At 43.1% G+C, this 23,924-nt stretch overlaps 1 long non-coding RNA gene and 1 pseudogene across 8 annotated transcripts; both read right to left on the bottom strand.

Annotated features, from left to right (window-relative positions):
* Nucleotides 1–4,552: 4,552 nt before the first annotated feature.
* On the bottom strand, nt 4,553–9,539 carry LOC124663416 (annotated as a pseudogene).
* A 276-nt stretch (nt 9,540–9,815) lies between these two features.
* On the bottom strand, nt 9,816–14,866 carry LOC124665056. Of its 8 annotated transcripts, XR_006990468.1 has the most exons (7): nt 14,418–14,866; nt 14,242–14,332; nt 13,920–14,040; nt 13,218–13,318; nt 12,822–12,878; nt 12,612–12,720; nt 9,816–12,389 (listed from the first exon to the last, which is right to left on the bottom strand). It is a non-coding gene; the product is annotated as an uncharacterized LOC124665056 (long non-coding RNA). The 8 variants fall into 8 exon arrangements; XR_006990469.1 differs by having other exon boundaries at nt 9,816–10,864; nt 12,268–12,389; nt 12,612–13,318; XR_006990465.1 differs by having other exon boundaries at nt 12,822–13,318.
* Nucleotides 14,867–23,924: the final 9,058 nt, after the last annotated feature.

The raw sequence follows: 23,924 nt of genomic DNA, 5'->3' as shown, positions 1-23,924 counted from the left end.
CGCCATAATGACCGGTTTCCTTTCATATTCACCTTTTTCCTACACAAAAAAGTATAAAACAAAAACGTATGCATTTTTGCAACTATTAATAGGTTAGTCCCAATAAATATACTAAATTTGCAATATAATAAGGATTTTAGTACAATAAACTACAAAATTCATGTATGCATTTTACATGCGTCACCCGGCATAAATTCCGATCGTCAACTCTAGGACACATGGGACGAACCGACTACCCTGGCGCCCCCACGGCAAAGGTTTCCACCCAAGCCGTGACAAGCCGGAACCCTGAACCATAGAGCTGCTGCCACAAAGCCTTCTGGGGCCGCCGTCCCAGCTCTCCACATCTTACTCAAGGCCGCTGCCTCAGCATCCCCATTCGCTGTCGGCACGAACACATTCCACCGTGACAAACCGGTTTTGTGGAGGCCTAACTTTTTTTTGCTTGGTGCATGCTAGCAGTTGACGTTGGGGAACCCCAAGAGGAAGGTGTGATGAGCACAACAACAATTTTTCCCTCGGAAAGAAACCAAGATTTAATCGACCAGTAGGAGAAAGGCGTGACTTCTGAAGGTGTTGCTAGCTGACTATTGGCATGGCGCACTACCGGCGTCAGCAACAACGTGGAACCTGCACACAACACAACCAAAGTACTTTGCCCCAACTTACAGTGAGGTTGTCAATCTCACGGGTTTTGCTGAACACAAAGGATTATACGTATCGAGTGGAAAGAGATGTTTGTAGTAATTAAAGAGAACAATGCTTGCAGTAAGTAAACAGAGCAGGATTACAGTGTATGAATTTATCAGTGTAAAGGAAAGGACCGGGGTCCACAGTTCACTAGAGGTGTCTCTCCATAAAGATAAATAACATGCTCGGTGAACGAATTACAGCGGGGCAATTGACAGAATACCGACCATACATGACAAGATGATTACTATGACATTCGTTTGAGCATTACAACATAATACATAGACCGTAATCCAATTGCGTCTATAACTAATAATTCACCTTCCAGTTATCGTCCGAACCCCTTCCACTATTAAGTTGCAAGCATTATCGCATTAAGCAATGTGTGTAAAGTAAACAATATAATTACCCTTGAATAAAACATTGTTGTTTTCTTCCTAGTAGCAATAGCACATCTACAATCTTAAAAGTTATTATCACTCTTCCAGAAAACTAGAGGCATGAACCTAGTATCGAGCATAAATACCCTTCTTGGAATCACAAGCATCTACTTGGTCAGAGTATCTACTAGCAACGGAGAGCATGCAAGATCACAAATAACATATGATAAGAATAGCAAAAGTGCCCGTGCGTTGCACCGGGTAACCAAATACCCAAACATTTCCAACAAACCATCTATGTTGATACTTCTCTCTTTATCATCATCATCATCAACAGTGATCCCATTTTCTTCTATCCATAACAATATTATTGAATTGCAAGCCTCTCGCTGCACCGACTTATAATGCCACAAACTTGTAATGATGGTGGGTGCCATCCTTAATTTCATTAAGATATGAATTCAAACAAAAATACGGTTAGTGTACACATAATATTCACCAATGGTTCAAAATTTTAATAAAAATGATGGCTGGTTCAGTAAAAAAAATACTACATTTACTATAAAGTTAATGGATGAATTTACACAATACAATGTGTTAAAATGAGTGTAGTATGTATCTAGCATGTATTTTAACATGTATGTGCGTGTGTAACATGTACTGATTATTACTATATGAAAAAGAGACATGGTGACACATACCCTAAACTTAAACTTGGTACTGCAGCACATGCTAATATTTGTTGAAAGCTAGTATTTTTTAATTCTGATAAAGTGCAATTAATAATTCCCGTAAAAGATCTTTGTGAATCCACCGACTAAGAGTAAATCAAGAAGCCAACCACACTCATATATATACACCTCTCTTTTTAGGACTTTCACAATGATACTGCATCAGATTATCCAAAAGAGATGCCACATAACCATCGATGTCAGTTGAAATTCTCGATTGCCTCCAGCAAGTTTTTTTTGTCGAGAAAATCCATACTGTACCTCAAAACCAGATCACAGGAATGAGGTCGTGTTCCAACATGATCGCCCTTCTCTCCCCCGGCTCCTTGCTGCATTCTGGCGTGACGCCGAGTTGTGGAGTGCTCGGGCTCCCGAGGCTGCCCGCAGAGCTGTGATCGCTTGGGGGCACGATTTTGCTAGCTGTTTTGGCATGTTCTGTCTCTCCCCCGTCCCCTACCTTCTCTCCGTCTGTCTCATATACCTCTGTTCTAAACACTCGGCTTTTGAGCCTCAGGTGGAGAATCTCCCCCCCCCCCTCCGCGGTGACAGTTCAAAACAAAATCTCCAGAAACTCATACATGTGAAGTAGTGAGTCTGAGTTTTCGGAAGGAGTCGAAATCCACTTGCAACTCCAGCTCTGTCTTTTCCAGTCAAGGAGGATACAACTGCTGACGGATGTTGTCCCTCCTCGCTGGGCATCTCCTTGAACAACAGCTGGAGCCGAGCATCGTCGAGGCCAAGCTGCGGAGGCTATAGCGGATCCGGAGCAAGGGGGGTCACCTAGCTACCGTGCGCTGCTATCCCTGGTTTGGGGACCTCGACAGCGCCGGCGCGTGACATCGACTCCACCGCCTAAACCATCTCAACGCGCTCTCAAGCGGGCAAGACTCGGGCGATCACATGCGGCCGGATGGTGCCGGAGGATGGAGAACACGGTATAGCCATAGCCACATCTTATCAACGCTCGTGAGCAGCAGTTCGATCGATGGCAGCACCGTATAGCCGCTGCTCCTGTCTCGAGCGCGTAGGTCCCAGTTGATCTCGCCGTCGGCGGGATCGTTTGGAGTAGATGCGGTTGACCGATGTTCCGCAGGTATATTGTGTAGTTTTCGTCCTGGTATCGATCTTGATATCAATCTCGTCGATCTCACATGTACATATACAGAGAACCGCACGAGGAGATCAGGCTCGTCCTCGGCGGTTTCGTCAATGGCCGCTGCAAAAGTTTCATGTGAAGGAGGCGCGTGTGATCGCTGCCGAATTAATTAGAAGCCAACTGGCTTTTGGCTGACAACAGCAGGTACTCTCTCTGTATATTCGGTGGCGTACTTCCAGATCAGCGGACAACGGTGCTTTTGGAGCTCGTTTCACGTACAGGATATAGGATATTCCAGAGCAGTGGTGTGGTTTCGACACGGGATCCATGGCGGCGGAGAGCTGGGATACACGACCGCAGGGACCTTGGCCGGGATCCATGGTGGCGGCTGGCCCGGTATCCATGTTCCAGGATCAATTTCGCTGAGATTCAGACCTTGTTTAGGCCAAGCCTTGAACGATCAATGGATTAGCTGGCACTCGTACTACTTACGCCCGCACGCCAAAACTGATTTGATGGTCACAGGCCCGTCCATCTACCTTACCAGGGTATTGGGTATATACATAGCTATATATACAGGACGCAGTGGCAAGAAGGAGTCGGTGATGGACTTGGCTCTACATGGACACGCAGCATGTTGTACAAAGGAAACCAAAACGCACACGGTCGACATATGAAGCGCGTACAACGCCAAGAAGGAATCGTTGATGAAACTTTAGCTCTACCCGAACACGTAACGTGTTGTACCAAGAAAACCAAAACGCTCACGCGTGGAGCACGAAGACGTAAAAAGCGATGGACGAAAGCGCAAAGTAACGGACCAAACCAAGGAAACATTAGCTCCTTTATTATTAGGTATAGATATAGATATATAATCGATCTCAACATAGTATACAATATTCATCGGATCCCAGCAAACACAACATGTATCTTGATCATGTAGGGCAGCTCACAAGATCTAACCATGAGGCATAAAAGGGCAGAGGGCTGGCTAGCGTTTCTTTTGTGCTCCATAAATCTCGGCGAATGCGGGCGAGACCCAGGTTTTGTAGCGGCCCCTTCTGAAATAGCCGAGCTCGTGCACAAATGATGATGCGCAATCGGAGGTGCAGAGGAGTGGCCAGCCTTGCTCCTCGTTCGCTAAGATTCAGGGGGTAATCTTCTGCAGCGTTCCTGCCTACCGTTGGCTTTGAGCTGTAACTAACCGATCAGTACCGGCATCCGGCATAGGTGCAGACTAGATCTTCTAAAAAAAAGGTGCAGACTAGATCCGTGGGACTGAATTTGTTGCCCAGATGTCAGGGGATTATAGTACACCTTGGACTGCTTCTAAGCATGCTGAGGAGCCTTGTCACGCTAGGCAGAAGCTGCGCACGACCTGACAGTCTGAAACTGCAAAAAGGTCAGCCCAAAGAAATGAAACAGAAAATAAGTCTGCCTTGAATGTGCCAACTTGGTAAAATGGGAAGAGTAATGCCCTGTATAGAACATTTCGGTTCATTTTCGGACGCATCTTACAGGACAACGTAGAAAAGAAATGAAAGCTAACTGCGAACAAGCGCCAAGGCAGGTGCAGCATGGCAACATGTTGAAATTCCAGGCCCCAGAGCTGTAAACTGACTTACCTCCTGCAGTAAAGAATAAAAAGCAACACATGCAACCTGGAACGATTTTGAGTAAGCAGCCGTACTCTCTGCATTGCACAGAAACAACCATATGAACATCAGTTACCAACATTCACAACTTAGAGGATTCTTAGAGGCCCTCTGCAAGGGAGGCAGACTACATCATACATTCATGCAGAAGATACTACGAGGCACCGACATTTCCAATCTTAGCATAACAAAAAAAAAATGTAGTTGCGCTTCAGATGCTTCTTCAGCATGAGAGGCATGTCAATGCTCCATCGTACGTTCGAAACATGTTTTCAGGACTAGGATGACCTAGTGGGCGGCTAATTGATGGTCAATACTGCTTGGTTTTCGGTGCCACCTGCACATTCACACCAAAATATACCCTTCTATATAAAGAGTTGTGGCATCTGCATCTCTGCATAATGTTTCCTTGTTGTCAAAAGAAGTATGGATCTTCTTTGTTCCTGAAGATACCATACACCTGCTCAGAGCAATCCAGTGTAAGTTTCTGAAGAAAATACACATTTGTAGCATCTTGATTCTTTAGTTCCTCAACAGTTCTTTTCATCGGTCCTTGGAGATCACCACCCAAAAGAAATTCCGCCAACTTATTTGCCCTGAAATGCCCAACAGCAAACAAATAGTTTCAGATATGAATATAAATGAGCCAGCAATGTAGCATCTCATACATGTATCCTTATGTGTGGTTGCATATGGTACTTGTGAAAATATAAGAACGAAAACATATTAGATACCTGCATCTTAAATATCGTCTCCAAGATGGGTACAGATGAATACTAACAATTTTCTTCATTCATGAATTTTTACATTATAGGAAGGCATAAACAAGTCTGGACCTTATTTGGCACAATTACTGACAAGTGACATTGTGTTTTCATGTTTCAGACAATAGTTGAGCCTTGAGCATCTAGTCCTCTATGTGGCATCATGTCTTGCATGAATAGAACTGAAATTTACTTCCCAAGCAATTCTCCTACAAACCCCTGCTAATCTATTTAAAGAAATTGTAGTAACAATTATTACCACAAGGAACATCATGAGCGCAGTCCAGATGCAAACCCTGTCGGTGGATAAAAATTGGTACATTTAGTGTGACTGAAAAACAAACATGAGGGTACTTGTTTGATTTATTGTCCTTTACCATCCATCCCACACAAAGAATAATTGTTCTCCAAAGCTCGGCTGATTGTTTGAACTTCTAGAGGTAAGTATGCATGATAACAGTAGGTTCTGCAACTCCCACAATCAGCAGTGGTTGTTAGGTGTTCACCATTACAAAACGTAATACCAAGGTAAAGGATTAAGCTATTTATTGTATCTATTAGACACTATTTTAGACTTTGGGCGCTCTAGGTAAAACTTGAAGGCGGTGGCAAAGGTGCTTAAATGATGACTTTGATGTTCCACTTATGGTCATACTGCGAAGTTCGTGGAAATACTTGTTGCCCGGCAAGATCAATTCAGGTGTTCCCAGGAGGCTCTCAATCTGCTTCCTTGGGACCCAGGTCACTACAGCATTGGACAGTAGTTAAGATAATAAGGCAATTTTTTACTTCATGTCTTCTGCACAGAGAGATTACCACTGCATTGATAGTAGACACTATAGGGCACTCTAGGCAGGCAGCCGTTCTGATGCCTAGATGCAGAATAGGTACAAAACTATATAAAGCCCTGAATCTGTTAGAAACAAAGAAGTGGCTGATATACAGAATATCCGATACAGAGCCATGGATTAGGCCCCAGTTTTACTGGGAAAATTATACACACTACTGCTGCCTGATGATTTTTTCGGGTAGAACAACAGTTATAAGGTTTTATGTAGAAGACACTACATTTTAAGACGAGCTACTACCGACAGATCCATCTTTGAGATTAACTCCCACGGGTCAGTGTCTACGATGGCGGCCCAGTGCATAGTCAAAGAACTTTGTGAGTTTATGTAAGATCTACAGCGATTTTGGTGAAAAGTGTCGAGCTAAACAAATGGCTGATCCATGGTCACTAACTAGGCTGAGACACTCTCTGAGACTTTTTTTTACAGGATATTCAGGGCTTGTACAGAACTTAATTTTTTTTGAATATAAACTGTGAGAATTGCCCAAAGTTCGATCAGATTTTGAATCTTTTCCGGAGAAAAAGAAAGCCGAACAGTCTATAATGGCTCAATCAGTGTGCCGCGTACACTTTGGCGTGGGGAAGGAAGGGTTCGTTTGGACTGGCTTTAAAAAGTTGTTCGGTTTTTGTTAAGTTCAGATGAACTTTGGTCAGATTTTCAAGTTGTCAAAAAAGGTCAAATAAGGGGCTCTAATCAATCCGGGAAATAATTATTTTTTCAGGCCAAACTTGTAGGAATGTAATCTCTTCAGTTTGGAATGAGTTCTAGGCGAATTGTATTATTAAACAAAAAAACTATAGTTCAGCCAACAATGGCTAAAACTTGCTTTCTGCCAGACCTCACTCAAGATTATACTAGGTACTAATAGAATTTAATATCGAAGTGACTTAGAGGTGTGTTATGAGGCATGAGTTGTGTAGGCAAGTGATATTATGATATTCTTCATGCTTATGTGTTCCCTGGGGTTGAATTTTTTCTAGAACTTCACCATGTAAGGAACTGCCTAATCAAGCGGTGGTTCAGCGCATTCTGTTTGCCCTTGGGAGTTGTTTTTTTATTGCTGATTTTTAAGAGGAACATTAAACATTAGTGGATCTCTTAATATACAAAGTGAACTCAATGTTGGTCACCAGTTTCTACATTCATTATTCAGTTGCCTCTTATTTAGCTCTTTATTACTCCTTGATTCTTCAGAAATCAAAATCCATCGATTGCTTATCCACAAAAACCTAATGATACCATACATAGGATTTTTTATATCTCCCCAACAACAAAGAATCTACTTTCTGTATATTTCTCAATTTTATATTGAAGACAAAAAATGTAACAGAATGATCTATGGGATTTGGACTAGATACATATTAGCAATGGGACTGTGTGTATCTATCTATTCTATTATTAAAACAACAGTAAAGGAATAGTTCCAATTACTCAACAAAATGAATGGTTCAGATTAGAAATAGCACTTCAGATTTAAGATTGAGGGAGCAGAAGGAGATCATATATTATTATATTATTATAGCACAGGGTTCCGATCAATCAACAACATGAACGGTTCAGATTAGAAATAACGCTTCAGATTTAAGATTGACGAAGCAGAAGGAGATCATGTATACATAAGTCCATCATTGCAGGCTAAAAATATAAAGTAATTCTAGAAGCTTTAATGCACGGGTCAACCTGCTACTTATTAATTAAATGAACAACAAACAAATACGACATACATCACCATATAGCTGCTATGAGCTATAAAGTAGTACTAGGTGGTCAATATTGTCATGCACTCCTGTTTTCTAAAGCTATGACCATTCACATTTGCAAAGACAATCTATTTTAAGTGGCTTTCCAAAATCTTTTTGTCTCTTTATCCCTGGCAGTCTCCCTATAATTTTTTTTCTATTGCTAAATTTCAAAGATCCACTCAAGGTCAGTTCTGATTCCTAATACTACCATGGATTTGCAATATTTCGAATTTCTAAAGCTTACCGCAATTAAAATTCATGTAAGGTTGACTACTAGTATGGCTAAACAAAGACATGATATAAATACATACAAAATATGCAACAATGACAGATTCCTTTTAATATTCAGCGAATGCAACTTTCACATACCTGAATTCATCTCGTTTATCCACAGTTGCTAATTTTCCTTGGCGGTAAAGAGCACAGAAACCTTGCATATATACAGATCTCCTCGTCGAACAATGAGTTAATCACGGGTGCTTCAGAGTCCCATTTACTTGTGATTTCTGAAGGCAAGGAGCTCATCTCCCTTTTCACCTGGACATAGGCATTGCTTTCCTTGCAAGGTTCAAATGGAACTACATCCCTTGTTATCCTCGGTTCCTCACTTGGTATAGACAGAGATGCACATTTCTCAGCCCCAACTTCCTTGTTCCCACATTTGACTGATGATTGAACCGCTGGTGTCCTGTTCATCTCCACAATCCCCTTTGATAGCTGACTAACTCCCCTTGCTGGAGCACCATCAGATGATCGTCCTTTGCCGCCAATTCCAGCTTTACAATAGTCAATCCTGGAAGATCCTTCTTGTATAGCGCTGCTGGCAAGAGGCCCTTGGGAAGGAAGCAGCATTGTCTTGGGCATTCCCCCATCAAAATTCTCTGTTTTCACAACTGGGCTCTCCTGCAGGAAAGCTGCCACCTTTGAATCCTGTATCCTTGCAGACGAAGATTTCTGCTGATCATTCCCCAATGTACCGACCGAATTGCTCTGCCCCAGCACATCAACCTTCCCTGATTCCAACTCCCCGGGCTTATCTCCCCGTATTCGCTTGATGCGCTGGCTCAGCGACTCGGTGTCCTCCTCATCTTCCTCCTCGGAGCCCCCTCGGCCATCTCCCCTTCCTCCTCATCGCTGGAGAGGTCAATAAAGTCGACGCCTTTCACCTCGCCTTCCTCCGCCTCCTCGTCATCAACGCGGAGTCGTCCCGATGCACCGTGTCCGAGACGGCGGCCTCGGCCATGGTGAGCGCCATCTCGTCGCCTTCCTCCGCCCCCTCAACGCGGGAGTCGTCCTGATGCACCTCGTCCCCGACCACGAGGGCCATCTCGCCGACCTCGTGCCGCGGCGGGAGGAAGGCGTCCAGGAGCGCACTGTACTTCTCCCGCAGGGCGCGCGCGGCCTCCAGTTTGGCCTTGAACTCGGTGGCCTCCCTCCCGCGCGCGGTGAGTGCGTCGAGATCGGCGAGCGCGGCGGCCACTTCCGCGCCGAGCTTGGCGTCCCTGCGGTCCCGCGCCTCGAGGATGCGCGCGACCGCCTCGAAATTGGCTTTGAGGTAGGAATTGGAGAGGTAGGCCACGAGCTCGGCGCTGGGGAGGTCGGCGAGCTTGTCCTCGGGGGCAGAGGCCATCGTATCCGGCGGCCGGGAGGCGGCGCGCCGGCGTAGGTGCGGGTGGATGGTTAAAGCGAGGGTTTTTGTGTGTTGGGAATCGGGGAGCCTCCGCGGAGTTGGGGTTCCAGGCTTGAAGAAGGCACTCCGCTCCGCACTCTCCCAAATTATTATTACTAGGTAGGAAAGCGCGGCTTGCCGCGCGCTTGCCCGCCTAATGAGAAAAAAATGTTCCATAAAAAGTTAAATTAAAAAAACATGATTTTACAATACAATAGGCAGTACAGGATTCACGTGTAATTGCATAATACATGAAGTATATATAAACCTGGGTAGATGGTTCAGTGAAAATACTATCCAAATACAGTCATAGAGGGCCAAGTTTGGGTACACAGTGTAGTTGTTCCACTACCATAGCTTTCATGAATGAAAAATAGATTATTCAACAAAAAAAAACACAATGGTAAATGACTTGACCAACTTCCAAGCTTTCCCCAGGCTTTCCATGCTTTCCCTTCTCCCTGCCCCTTCCAAGCTCTCCCCTGGCTACAAAAAATAACACTGAAACATCTTACAAATAGCAGTGGCGTCTTTGTTTAGTAAACAACAATAACATGACCAATCTCTAGAAAAGAGACAGTAAAGCAATGAAGCAAGGTTCCACATAGCATGGACCGCAGAAATAATTAACGCTGCCCAATTACAATCTTATATCAAAAATGAAATTGTATATCTAGATGCAATGGAGGAAGAGTAGAGTAAGCTCACATTTAAACAGTGAAGTGTAAAATCTAGGATGTACATACTTTGGCTTATTTATTGCTCATCAAGATAGACATCAGGTAATGCACATGGAGAAAACATTTGCATTTTACAGAACCAACTATCAGGCATGATCAGAACCTATCAGTTCACATCTAGCAAACATATTGTATGTGTGCCTTGGAAACTACAGACCTGGAGCTGCCATCTAGTTCTTATATATACAAAAAATGGAAGTTGTTTGTGCATGAATGCATTTAAATAGTTTCGAATGTACCCAGAATCATGTAGATACATTGCTGCATTGAGTTTCACTACTGGGTCATTCGTAACACAGTTACCTATAAATTTGTATTTCTTCACAGAACCATACTAAGTTAAAGTGACCTCCAACATTAGCTTTCCAAGAGTTTTAAACGATTTACAAGACAGAATACCAAGACAACTTTTAATGCAGTGCGAATAAAGATGTGAAATCTTGCAGGTAGATTTTCAATGCCAGGATAGTTCGCCTAGTCATATCTATTTCAAGCTCAGGCAGAGGATCAGCTCGCCATATATTTGGTCCAGAGTATGATGGGTACCTGCAGAGTGCAGATTAAAAGCACAATTAGATATCACAGAAAAATAGTAATATACAGAGTGGACAACTAATACTACAGCTCAGCGGCAGTTAGCAATGTTACAATTATAAAAATACAGGGAGGATTTATTTTGTCTTTTCCATCAAAATTTCTTAGAATAAGTAGATACACACAAGATAGTAGTACCACAAAGAAGAGCCGCATTTAGATAGTTAATTTGGAGTGAGATCTCACCAACAATATTAGACTTGGGGCAATCTCATAGAACTAAATATTATCAGTTAACCGAGGTATATTACTATATTCTATACCTACTTAGAAGGGAACCATCATTAGTCGGGACATCCAAAACTGAGTTACCATAGTAGGAAAGTTTAAATATGTCTACTTAGAAGGGCACCATCATTATTTAGAAGGGCACCTATTTTAAGGCTGTTGTATAACAACCCTATACGTGTAAGCCTCTTCTAGGAACCAAACACAGGTCCAGATCAAGACGAGTGTATCTTCAAACGGACATAGATGAAAGACACGAATTAGTAGATTTCAAGATACGACTTATATGTAATAAAAGGTCTGGAGCGACTTTGTCATGGTTAAATGAAGGCAATATGACAAATAAGATCAGGGGGTTATCAATAGACAACGTGGCATGGCACAAGCCCAAGTCTAAGCAAGTGTCAATATGAAATAAATAATTGGAAGCAAACTACGAGCCAGAAAAATGGCATCTAAGGATAATTCCTGCAGCCCTACTTTGGTCTGACATACAAATCTCACCTGGCCGCCTCTCATTTCTGCATGACAACTCACCCATCATATCATTTTTGCAGTCAACATATAGATAAGAAAACCTCTGAAATGTCGTCAATATAAGAAGGTCCATCAGGTGCAAGCAGCCTAGTCTATATTATTTCTTAGAAAAACAATCCTCCTTGGTGCTCAATATATGATCAACTAATCTATGTTTCAAAGTAGATGTGTATCCCTCTGTTCTGCAAATGTTTTAGCCTTTGCCATCCTCATCACGAGGATTGTTTTATATCTACTCAGGAGATCAGCTCTCTGGCTGAATTAATTTTCACACCGATATTTTTACTTGCAAGATGAGATCTCTGGTTGAATTAGTGTATGTCGTCCATAATTGGATAGAACCTCAATTAAGAGGACAATATACTTCATTTACAAACATATACAAAAACTCATATGATGATGCCAGCGTTTCATAGACAGGATATATGATGCATTAGGTGGCAGGAAACTTAATTAAACTTATATCTCTGCAGGCTAATGTCACTACCACCAGAAAGCAAATGGGCAGAATCGGTAGTAACAATGATAACACATAGCCATCAACATAATATTATTACCAATAAACAGGGGTAGACATGAGTAGTAAGCACCTGCCTGGGACCAATGCAAGCAACTCTCTGTCTACACTCTACATAGGCTGCAACATCATTCTCTAAATGAGAGCGGATTAATCTGAGCTGCATCTATACATGTAGCTATCAGCAGGTCTCCCCTGTACCAACAAAAAAGTATATGGTAATAGTCACACTTTAGACCGACAGATCTGGCACATCAACAACCAATTACTGCATATTTAACGAAAATAATAATGCAGAGACGGCATATGCCTGTTAAAACTACGATTCTTTGAACAAGTGGGTAGAACAAAAACAAATCTGCCCAGCATTAGGTAACACCAAAAATGGCGATGTCTATGAGAGATTAAAATCTGAACCTTGTAGTCTTCAATACCATATGGCCCGTCATAGCATCATGTATATGCCAATCTCGACGCATTCCATTTTTACCATGAGGACCAGCTCAAGTACCTCAACAATTCACCTCTGCAGAACAATGAAAACCAAATTAAACCAAAGAAAAGTAAACCCTTTCAGCAAGATAAACCAAAATAAAAGAATTTTCAGTAAATTTTCTCAATACCCACGTGAACACAAATTTGCAAGCTTTGGTCTGAAACTTCAGAGCCATACTGTTGTATTCACTGAACACTTGAAGTTAGTAACTTAGTATAAATAGCAAAACAAATATTCGAGCAAAGGCGCAGATAGGCAGTCACGGCAACACGGTCCGTTCATCGCCGGCCAAAGGAAGCAGAAAGATAAGGAGCAGACATGAAAGAACACAACAAAGTTCCTGTGATATTACCACATTATCTAGCATGGTCTTCAGAGTTCAGGTTAAATCTAAAAGACAGAGTATATGCTAGCTATTGCCATAAGTGTAGTATCGCCAGCCATATTTCCAAGTGGCACACAAATGAATGGATTGGAGTTCTGCTTAATGTGTAGATAATCTAGTAGATCCAGCTTTAAGAGCTTACAAAATAAGGCATTGTTCTAGTCATGCTGAAAAAGGACTATGTAGTTGTTCGGCTCCTCCTCATGCCCTTGCTGCAGTACATGGCTATTTCCTACTGCCATCCTGCAAAAGAGGGAAGTTAACTATTTTTTTAGGTGGCCAAACAATAGTGTATTATACATTTGAAGTTGAAACAACCAGAATCCATGATATACAAAACTCGCAAAGTCATGGTCCATTCAAACAAAGTCCCACAAATTCATAAAGCATACAGACATGTCTCTGTTGATAAATTTAACTAAGATTCGTTTAAGGTGTTAATTATTTACACAACAATTGTGATGGAGTAATATGTTAACAACCCTTGTTTAACTTGACCACGAGCACACATGTCTGTATTGATATATTTAATACAGTTGTATTTTATATCATGCCAACATGGTGTAATTAGTACTTACTGACACACATTCTGCTGTAATTTTGCTCTTAGACTGAAGCCGATGACACATTTTGAGCAATATTTTTTGTGAGGTGATGCACAAACAATATCCCAGCAATCTGCCAATGACAATCTCTCTACTCTAGGATATAGGACTACAAATCTGTAAATAGTAGCATGCACCTGCAGGTTGCAGACACTAAAAGTAGGACATATGCCAATGACATCTGCAACAGCAATAGCATAATTATATATGCAAGCATAAGCCAAGCACCAAGAACTTACGACTGTCGTCCTCCTTGTCAATGAGCAAGCCTGTGACTGCAGAACATCTCCACCTTGGTTCATGGCCTCGCGGTGTGGCCTTCACTCAAACCCTGGCCGGCAGTCTGAGGAACCCTGAAACCTGCATCCAAGCCAATCTCAGTAGCAAAACTTGATGTATCTAACAAATGCATCAGAGGTCCTAAAAATTAAAATACATGTATGTAGGAAAAATCGCTGAAGAAAGAGAGGGGACGGTTGTGTCCTTACTTGAGAGGCACGTGCCCACAAAAGAATCTGCCAAAAATCGCTGAAGAAAGAGAGGGGACGGTTGTGTCCTTACTTGAGAGGCACGTGGGTCCTCGTCGGCGGCTCCTTCTGGTCGCACAACCCAGCCAACCATGGATCTTCGCGGCTGCCGTCCCGGTCGCCACCTGATCCATTCGGGAGAGAGAGGAGGTCAGAGAGGAGAGAGAGAGAGGTAGCAGGGATGGGAAACGGAGAAGGCAGGAGGTGTACCTGTCGGCCTCCATGGATCCCGAAACCACCGACGAGGTTGAGCTCCTCGCGCCCCACGAAGAGCGGTGAGGAGGCCGCTGTGGTCGCCGCCGGCTGCCCTCAGTCGCGGACCTCCACCTAGCCCCCCTCCTCTCCCAGCCCCGCGCGAGAATCACACCCCTATGGCCACGAGGGCCGCGAGAGCGAGCAGGGGCCTCCCCGACCGCCGTCCTGTAGCGAGCGCGTCTTGCATGGTCGTCGTTGTCCTCGATCCAAAGCTCTGGCGGCTGGCGGCGGCTAGGGTTTGAGGATGGGAAGGAGGAGAAAGAGGGAGAGGAGGGGAACGTGAGGGATAGGGATGGGGACGGGACCTGGGGTTGAGCAGGGAGGGAGAAGCCATGGCCGGTGATGACCGGCCTGCCCCGTACCCGGCGACCACGGGCGAGCCGCCACGCTCTCCTCTCCACAGTGACGAAGAAGAAAATGAGTTGTGAAATGTCAAAAATACCCCTCTCGGACAAGCAAAAAAACAAGTGACGCCACCGCGCGTTACTGTTTGGCTTACCTCTTTCGGGAGCCGCATGAAGCTGCCCCGCACACACGCTCTCTGACCGTCTGGGCTCGCGAAAAGCAGGCCCAGTAATCAGTGGCTGCGTTGGTAGATTTTCAGGTGTAAATGGATTCTTCCGAGCCGAAAACGAATGGACGGTTCGGACCACGTGAGCAGTGGCTACAGTTCGATCCGACGGCTGAGAGCGCTCGATCGGGAAAACTGACGGCCAGCGCTTGTCCACATCAGAAGATCCGACGGCCACGATCTAGAGAGTCTGGATTGCCTCAGTTCCCCGCCAGAATGTTTAAAAGAGATTGCTAGTGTTGTTGTACGGTGCGGCGGCGGAATGCGGATAGTCGTCCTTACCACCTGGCTTCAATGCCGTCTGGGAAGTCAGAAAGCATATCTCTCTTTTTTGCAAGTAAGAAATCTAGTTTATAGGTTTTGGTAAAGATTATGAAATAACTGATTATATTTCTACACGTGTTGTGTCAGACGATATATCGCTTTAACGATCATGAAAACTATCTACACATGAAATGAACCTCATGCCACAATGGCATGACTCATCTTCATGTCTCACACTTTCTTCATGATTTCTCTTTTCCTATTCGTCCATGATTAAAGGTTAGAATTTCTATCTAAAAAAAGTCAGAATATTTCTCAACCATAATAATTTTAGTTTCTTTTCAAAAAGACGAAAGATTTGCCTTATTCGTTAATTAAGAAAAAGTGTCATATAAAAAGTGCACGAACCAAACTCGTAGCCTAGGCTAACAAAGCAATCAGCCGTAGACCACGACCATCACACCAACTCATCCGGGACCACCGCCCCGATGGTAACTTCCAAGTGCAGAAAATCACCGTAGTACAATTCGATGAGTGTCGAACCCACGAGGAGCTGAAGGTAAACTATTTATTATTTAAAGCCCTATAATCCAATTATATTGTCTTCTATGCAAAGCTACCATCTATAGTGTGTGTGTGTGAAATGTTTTTTGTTATAAACTGTGAATGCTGAAAATAAAATGCAAAGAGTAAAACTAATACAAGAAACCTAAAGTAAAGTGAGATGAACTAAAGTGGAGTAACTCAGGGGAGTAATGTTCGGGCAAATTGCTATTTTATTTGTGTGGTTGTCACAATTAGTGAAGCTCAGTATAATCTTGTTAGTGTTTCTTCTAAAGAGGAGTCATAGATAGGTGTAGACATAGATATAAGCAAATATACACCTACTGATTGATCTGAATGACTAATACATAAAGTCCAACCATCGATGTAAATTTAAAGGTCTCCAACTCCAGTTGTGCCTCCTCATATCATCATGCAACGGTGACAACCTCATACATTTCCCAACATGTGTGTGCACTCACATATCACTACAAGAGATCTTCATAGAAGATAAAAAAATACTTATATGCAGCCATCAACAAATTATCTCACAATTGCTAATAACAAGCCACTACTCAAACAAAGATATAGAAGTACAATACATCATGGGAATGTGATAGATTGTCATACGCGTCATGTTTGCTAAGAGATTACAACAGGGAGATGATGGAGAGGTGCTATGGATGTTGATGAAGAGGTGCAGCCGGTGGTGGAGCTGATGATGGGTGCCGGCGTGGCGCCCCTTGTGGAGGGCGGCTGCCTTAGGGGGCAACGGCCCCTTGCCCCGATCTTCTTCCTTGGCCTTGGTGCTGCACTTGAGGAGCTTCTCCCTCAATGAGGGAAATTTTCGTGGCTATGGGTGGATGCAATCTTGGCCAAATACTTATATGCCTCCAAAAGTAGGGTTTCTCCTCAATAGAGGTGGAGATGCAATCTTGGTCATACGATGAATGCCCTTTGATCAAAGGGCTTTTCGGCACCTCTAGATCCTTCCTAGGACTCCCATGTGTCCTTTATGAATCCGTCAAGTATTTTCTTGGCCGAAATCCTCAAATATGGAAGGAGTTGAGTCAATCACGTCATATATTTTCGGGTTCCCAAAACTGCCTCTATATCCTTCAGTAATATGGCCGCCAAGGGGGCATCCCGAGTCCAATTGGAGTGAATTTTATGTCTAAAAGCATGACCATAAAATTCCCCACATCTTTGTCAATTGGCACATTTTCATTTGACGCTGTTTTCGGGGCCTATCATGGCCATATTCGGAAAAAAATTCTGCAGGAACAGATTTCAGGAAACTCCAGATTTCGCCATAATAACCGGTTTCCTTTCATATTCACCTATTTCCTACACAACAAAGTATAAAACAGGAATTTATGCACTTTTGCAACTTTTAATAGTTGCAATAAATATAATGAATTTGTAATATAATAAGGATTTAGTACAATAAACTACAAAGTTCATGTATGCATTTTACATGCTGTCACCCGACATAAATTCCGATCATCCACTCTAGGACGCACGGGGCGAAACGACTACCCTGGCGCCCCCACGGCCAAGGTTTCCATCCAAGCCATGGCAAGCCGCAACCCTGCACCATACAGCTGCTGCACACAGCCTTCTGTCGGCATTCCACCCTGACAAACCGGTTTTCTGAAAGCCTAAATTTTTTTGCTTGTTGCACCAGCTGAGTTTGTACGTGTCAGCGTGTGTTGTGCATGCTTGCCGCCTATCACTGGCTTTCTATGCGTGGTGGTTCGGTGCGCTCCTGTGCCAAGCTATACTAGGAGACGAGAGACAACAAAACGCATCTAGAGTTCTCCACTGACTTATGTATCTCTCGTGTCAAAGTTCCTTTTGTTACGTCGTCCTCTAGTTTTCCCCATCTCGACGACTATGTGCACGGTTTTCCGAGAGCAGGCCTCTGAAACCCCTCCGTCGAGATCCTGCACCTGGAGACGGACGATAAGATTTTTTGGAGAGCGTCTCGGGGCAACTGCTCTCTGCGATTCATTTTTTTCCTCGTCGGTTCGTCTGCTTCCTCGACAAATCTAGCTACTCCAACTACACCATGGTGACATCAAGAACGGCCATGATGATGATGCTGCTGCTGGAGCGATCTTCCTGGTCGTGATGTGCATGCTAATCTTTTTTTACCTTGCACTGCTACTTGTTTCATGTTTAGATCTGATGAATGTAATTAGTCTGATGTGTATGGTTAATAATGCTAGCAGTGTATATGTAATATAATATTGATTTTGGTAATTAAACTTACTCGAAAATTAACTAATAGTCTAAAACTTATAACATTTATTGACCCCAGCCCAAGACTCATTTTGTGTGTGAAAGTCCGCCAGTCCATGCTCCACGCAGCCAGGCAATGCACGAAACACTCGACTGCTCGTTCTCCACCTCGTATTCCACTAGTTTTGTGCAAATTCTCACGTGTAGTCATGCTCACAATACCTATCTGCTCATGTGGATCACCGATCGTCCCTCGTCGCCACTTTTCTAGATTTTTTTCCATAAAAGGAATATAATAATATCGATAGATACCAATTACACCAGCCTCTGCAACCACGCAGTACCCTAATGGTAGTGCGGATGCACACAACCAAAAAAGAAAAACAAAACTAAGACTGCTACGGTACTCCAGTCCTAGCAACAACGGTACAACCACCACCAAGAAATCACCTGAAATCCAGGCTCTCCACCAGCGATGCCTCCAATAAAGGAACAGTGCACAAGTGTCGTCATCGCCGAATCAAAAGATCTTAGGTTTTCACCCTAGAGATAATCCCCGCTATCAAAACAATGCCTTCAACAAGACCATTACCAGGCACAACCAATTAAAACCAGACCTTGGATTTTCACCATGAAAGATAGGACACTGAACTTCACATGTGATGTTGCCCCCACTTGCATACTGCTCTTACGAGACCCAGAATACCAAGCAAATCCCTCAACAACACCACGAATCGATCCTCCGCTGCTAGTCCTACAATCCGGCCTTCAAGAAATTATCCATCTCTGATACACCATGGACCAGAATGTCATCTGCCGACAACACAGAACAAAGCTTTGTGTCGCTCCTTCCAGAACCAAATGGCCGGAATAAAAGCATGGGTGCGCTCAACCGAATACCTCCGAAACCAGCAAACTCCAGGTTGTTACATTTGCCAGCAGAGCCTTCCGAAACTCAACATCGAGCCAAATCCAAGCAGACATGCATAAGGAAGATCTTCGTTGGCGCGAGAGAGATCCGAGGACCACCACCTTTATTCATGTCGATCGAGCAACCCCCAAGCAACCCGCCGGAAACTTCCAAGCCGCCGCTCCAAACCCTACCAGCGACCCATAGGCAAGGCCAGCAGGGAATCGAGACGACAGTGTCGGGTCGATCCTCCAACGGAACCGTCCCAACGCACATCGAAGATCGATGATGGTTGTGAAATACGCCATATTTTCTCGCGTTTAAACCCTTAGCTAAGTCAAGAAATTGACTAAGTTTACCTCTCAACTTGCCACTAATGCCTAATCAATGCAAAGATGTGCAATCTCTTCTATTTTTGGATGTTGTGCAGGAAATCACGTCATAATGGCAAATGGACCTGCAATTACTGAAGAAAATCACGTCAGGAGCATGGCAAAATTGACTACACTCGGAAAGGAGATTGTTGGAGCTTTAACGGGCATCGATACGGGCAAGCCCTGCCCGTACCGTCCACCCGCACCACCTGCCGATGCGTTCCCGAGGTCAAACCCTATAAAAGTTGTGAAGGGACCGACGCTGAAAAGAGAGCCATTCGTCGCCAAACAGAGCCGCCATTCACCAGATCCATCTTCACCACACCGAAGGAGATCCATGACCATAGTTTATCCATTCCATCTCCCATCTCCTTCATAGCCATAGCCATCACTATTGTAATAGAGATCTCCTTGAGAATTGACGATCATTGTAAGAATATTGTGATTTTAATCTAAGTATTTTGCACAATGATTCCTATCTTTCTATTTGATCTTGATATTATGTGTGAGCAGTTGATGAGGACATCCCTACTACACTACTACCTCCATCATTGCAAGATGAAGACGATACTGTTGTGAAGCTCAAGTCCAATGAAGTCGGGATTGGACCAATGACACGAGCCCGTGCGAAGCTACTCAAACAACAGGTGAACTTGTTCCTAAGTGATACTTTGATCGATGAGAACATTATACGGCCTAAGTCCTATTACTTATGTATGATCAGGTATGAGGAGGGAGCAAGCATCGCACGAGGAGGAGAGAAGCAGCTGGACAAGAAGCTGGACATGAAGCTGGACATGGAGCTGGCCATTGATACGTCTCAAACGTATCTATAATTTCTTATGTTCCATGCTACTTTTATGATGATACTCACATGTTTTATACACATTATATGTCATTATTATGCGTTTTCCGGAACTAACCTATTGACGAGATGCCGAAAGGCCAGTTGTTGTTTTCTGCTGTTTTTAGTTCCAGAAATCCTAGTAAGGAAATATTCTCGGAATCGGACGAAATCAATGTCCAGCATCCTATTTTTCCACGAAGCTTCCAGAACACCCGAGAGCCACCAGAGGGGAGCCCTGGTGGGCCCAGATGATAGGGCGGCGCGGCCGGGGCCCGGGCCGCGCCCCTATTGTGTCACCGCCCCGTCGGCCTTCCGACTCCGCCTCTTCGCCTATTTAAAGGTCCCCGACCTAAAACCTCGACACGGAAAAGCCACGGTACGAGAAACCTTCCGGAGCCGCCGCCATCGCGAAGCCAAGATCCGGGGGACGAGGAGTCTCCGTTCCGGCACGCCGCCGGGACGGGGAAGTGCCCCCGGAAGGCTTCTCCATCGACACCGCTGCCATCTCCACCGCCATCTTCATCAACGTTGTTGTCTCCCATGAGGAGGGAGTAGTTCTCCATCGAGGCTAAGGGCTGTACCGGTAGCTATGTGGTTCATCTCTCTCCTATGTACTTCAATACAATGATCTCATGAGCTGCCTTACATGATTGAGATTCATATGAGTTTTGTATCACTATTAATCTATGTGCTACTCTAGTGATGTTATTAAAGTACTCTATTCCTCCTGCACGGTGTAATGGTGACAGTGTGTGCATCGTGTAGTACTTGGCGTAGTTTATGATTGTGGTCTCTTGTAGATTATGAAGTTAACTATTGCTATGATAGTATTGATGTGATCTATGCCTCCTTCATAGTGTGATGGTGACAGTGTGCATGCTATGTTAGTACTTGGTTTGGTTGTGTTGATCTATCATGCACTCTAAGGTTATTTAAATATGAACATTGAATGTTGTGGAGCTTGTTAACTCCGGCATTGAGGTGCTCTTGTAGCCCTACGCAATTAGTTGTGTTCATCATCCAACAAGAGAGTGTAGAGTGGTTTTATTATGTGATCAATGTTGAGAGTGTCCACTAGTGAAAGTATGATCCCTAGGCCTTGTTTCTAAGCATCGAAACTCCGTTTGTTTACTATTTTGTTGCATGTTTACTCGCTGCCATATTTTATTCAGATTGCTATTACCACTCATATACATCCATACCACTTGTATTTTACTATCTCTTCGCCGAACTAGTGCACCTATACATCTGACAAGTGTATTAGGTGTGTTGGGGACACAAGAGACTTCTTGTATTGTGATCGCAGGGTTGCTCGAGAGGGATATCTTTGACCTCTTCCTCCCTGAGTTCGATAAACCTTGGGTGATCCACTTAAGGGAAACTTGCTGCTGTTCTACAAACCTCTGCTCTTGGAGGCCCAACACTGTCTACAAGAATAGAAGCACCCGTAGACATCAAGCATTTTTCTGGCGCCGTTGCCGGGGAGGAAAGGTAAAAGGTACTCACACTCCGGATCTCGGCTACTAAGCTCTTTTCCGGCGCCGTTGTAAGTACTCGAAGCTATTTCCTTTAGATCCTGCAATTGCATCTTTTTGTTTCTTGTTTTACACTAGTTTGGCATAATGGAAAGCAACAGTGAGCTTTTAAAATTATTTCCTGAGTTAAGACATGGATGGTTTGATGCGAAAATTAAAAAACCCATGGAACATATTAGTATGAATACTTTGAATACCATTGTTGCTAATGATATAGAAAGTTCTAAGCTTGGGGAAGCTGGTTTTGATGAGCATGATCTTTTTAGTCCCCCAAGCATTGAGGATAAAATTTACTTTGATGATACTTTGCCTCCTATTTATGATGATTATAATGATAGTAGTCTTTTAGTACCGCCTGTTATGGAGGATAAATTTGATTATGATTACAATATGCCTCCTATATTTGATAATGATAGCTACTTTGTTGAATTTGCTCCCACTATTACTAATAAAATTGATTATGCTTATGTTGGGAGTAGTAATAATTTTATGCATGAGACTCATGATAAGAATGTTTCATTTGATAGTTATATTGTTGAGTTTTCTCATGATACTACTGAAAGTTATTATGAGAGAGGAAAATATGGTTGTAGAAATTTTCATGTTACTAAAACACCTCTCTATGTGCTCAAATTTTTGAAGCTACACTTGTTCTATCTTCCTATGCTTGTTACTTTGCTCTTCATGAACTTGTTTATTTACAAGATTCCTATGCATAGGAAGCATGTTAGGCTTAAATTTGTTTTGAATTTGCCTCTTGATGCTCTCTTTTGCTTCAAATACTATTTCTTGGGAGTGCATCATTAAAACTGCTGAGCCCATCTTAATGGCTATAAAGAAAGAACTTCTTGGGAGATAACCCATGTGTTTATTTTGCTACAGTACTTTTGTTTTATATTTGAGTCTTGGAAGTTGTTACTACTGTGGCAACCTCTCCTTATCTTATTTTTATTGCATTGTTGTGCCAAGTAAAGTCTTTGATAGTAAGGTTCATACTAGATTTGGATTACTGCGCAGAAACAGATTTCTTGCTGTCACGAATCTGGGCCTAATTCTCTGTAGGTAACTCGGAAAATTATGCCAATTTATGTGAGTGATCCTCGGATATGTACGCAACTTTCATTCAATTTGAGCATTTTCATCCGAGCAAGTCCGGTGCCTCTTTAAAATTCGTCTTTACTGGATCTGTTCTGTTTTGACAGATTCTGCCTTTTATTTCGCATTGCCTCTTTCGCTGTGTTGGATGGATTTCTTTATTCCATTACCTTCCAGTAGCTTTGTGCAATGTCCAGAAGTGTTAAGAATGATTGTGTCACCCCTGAACATGTGAATTTTTGATTATGCACTAACCTTCTAATGAGTTTGTTTCGAGTTTGGTGTGGAGGAAGTTTTCAAGGGTCAAGAGAGGAGGATGATATACTATGATCAAGAAGAGTGAAGAATCTAAGCTTGGGGATGCCCCCGTGGTTCATCCCTGCATATTTCAAGAAGACTCAAGCATCTAAGCTTGGGGATGCCCAAGGCATCCCCTTCTTCATCGACAACTTATCAGGTCATTTTTCTTGAAACTATATTTTTATTCCGTCACATCTTATGTACTTTACTTGGAGCGTCTGTTTGTTTTTGTTTTTGTTTTTGTTTTTGTTTGAATAAAATATAATCCATCATGCTTGTGTGGGAGAGAGAAACGCTCCGCTGTTGCTTATGAACACATGTGTTCTTAGCTTTATTCTTAATGTTCATGGCGAAGGTTGAAACTGCTTCGTTAATTGTTATATGGTTGGAAACAGAAAATGCCGCATGTGGTAAATGGTTTAATGTCTTGAATAATTTGATACTTGGCAATTGTTGTGCTCATATAGATCATGTTTAAGCTCTTGCATCATGTACCTTGTACCCATTAATGAATAACTACATAGAGCTTGTTAAAATTTGGTTTGCATGATTGATCTCTAGAGTCTAGATATTTTCTGGTTGAGGTGTTTGAACAACAAGGAGACGATGTAAAGTCTTATAATGTTTGCAATATATTCATATGTAAGCTTTGCTGCACCGTTTCATACTTGAGTTTGCTTCAAACAACCTTGCTAGCCTAGCCTTGTATTGAGAGGAATTCTTCTCGTGCATCCAAATCCTTGAGCCAATAACTATGCCATTTGTGTCCACCATACCTA

Source organism: Lolium rigidum, chromosome 6 (assembly GCF_022539505.1).
Source record: "Lolium rigidum isolate FL_2022 chromosome 6, APGP_CSIRO_Lrig_0.1, whole genome shotgun sequence".
NCBI lineage: Eukaryota > Viridiplantae > Streptophyta > Magnoliopsida > Poales > Poaceae > Lolium > Lolium rigidum.
This window is presented reverse-complemented; position numbering and strand designations above follow the sequence as displayed.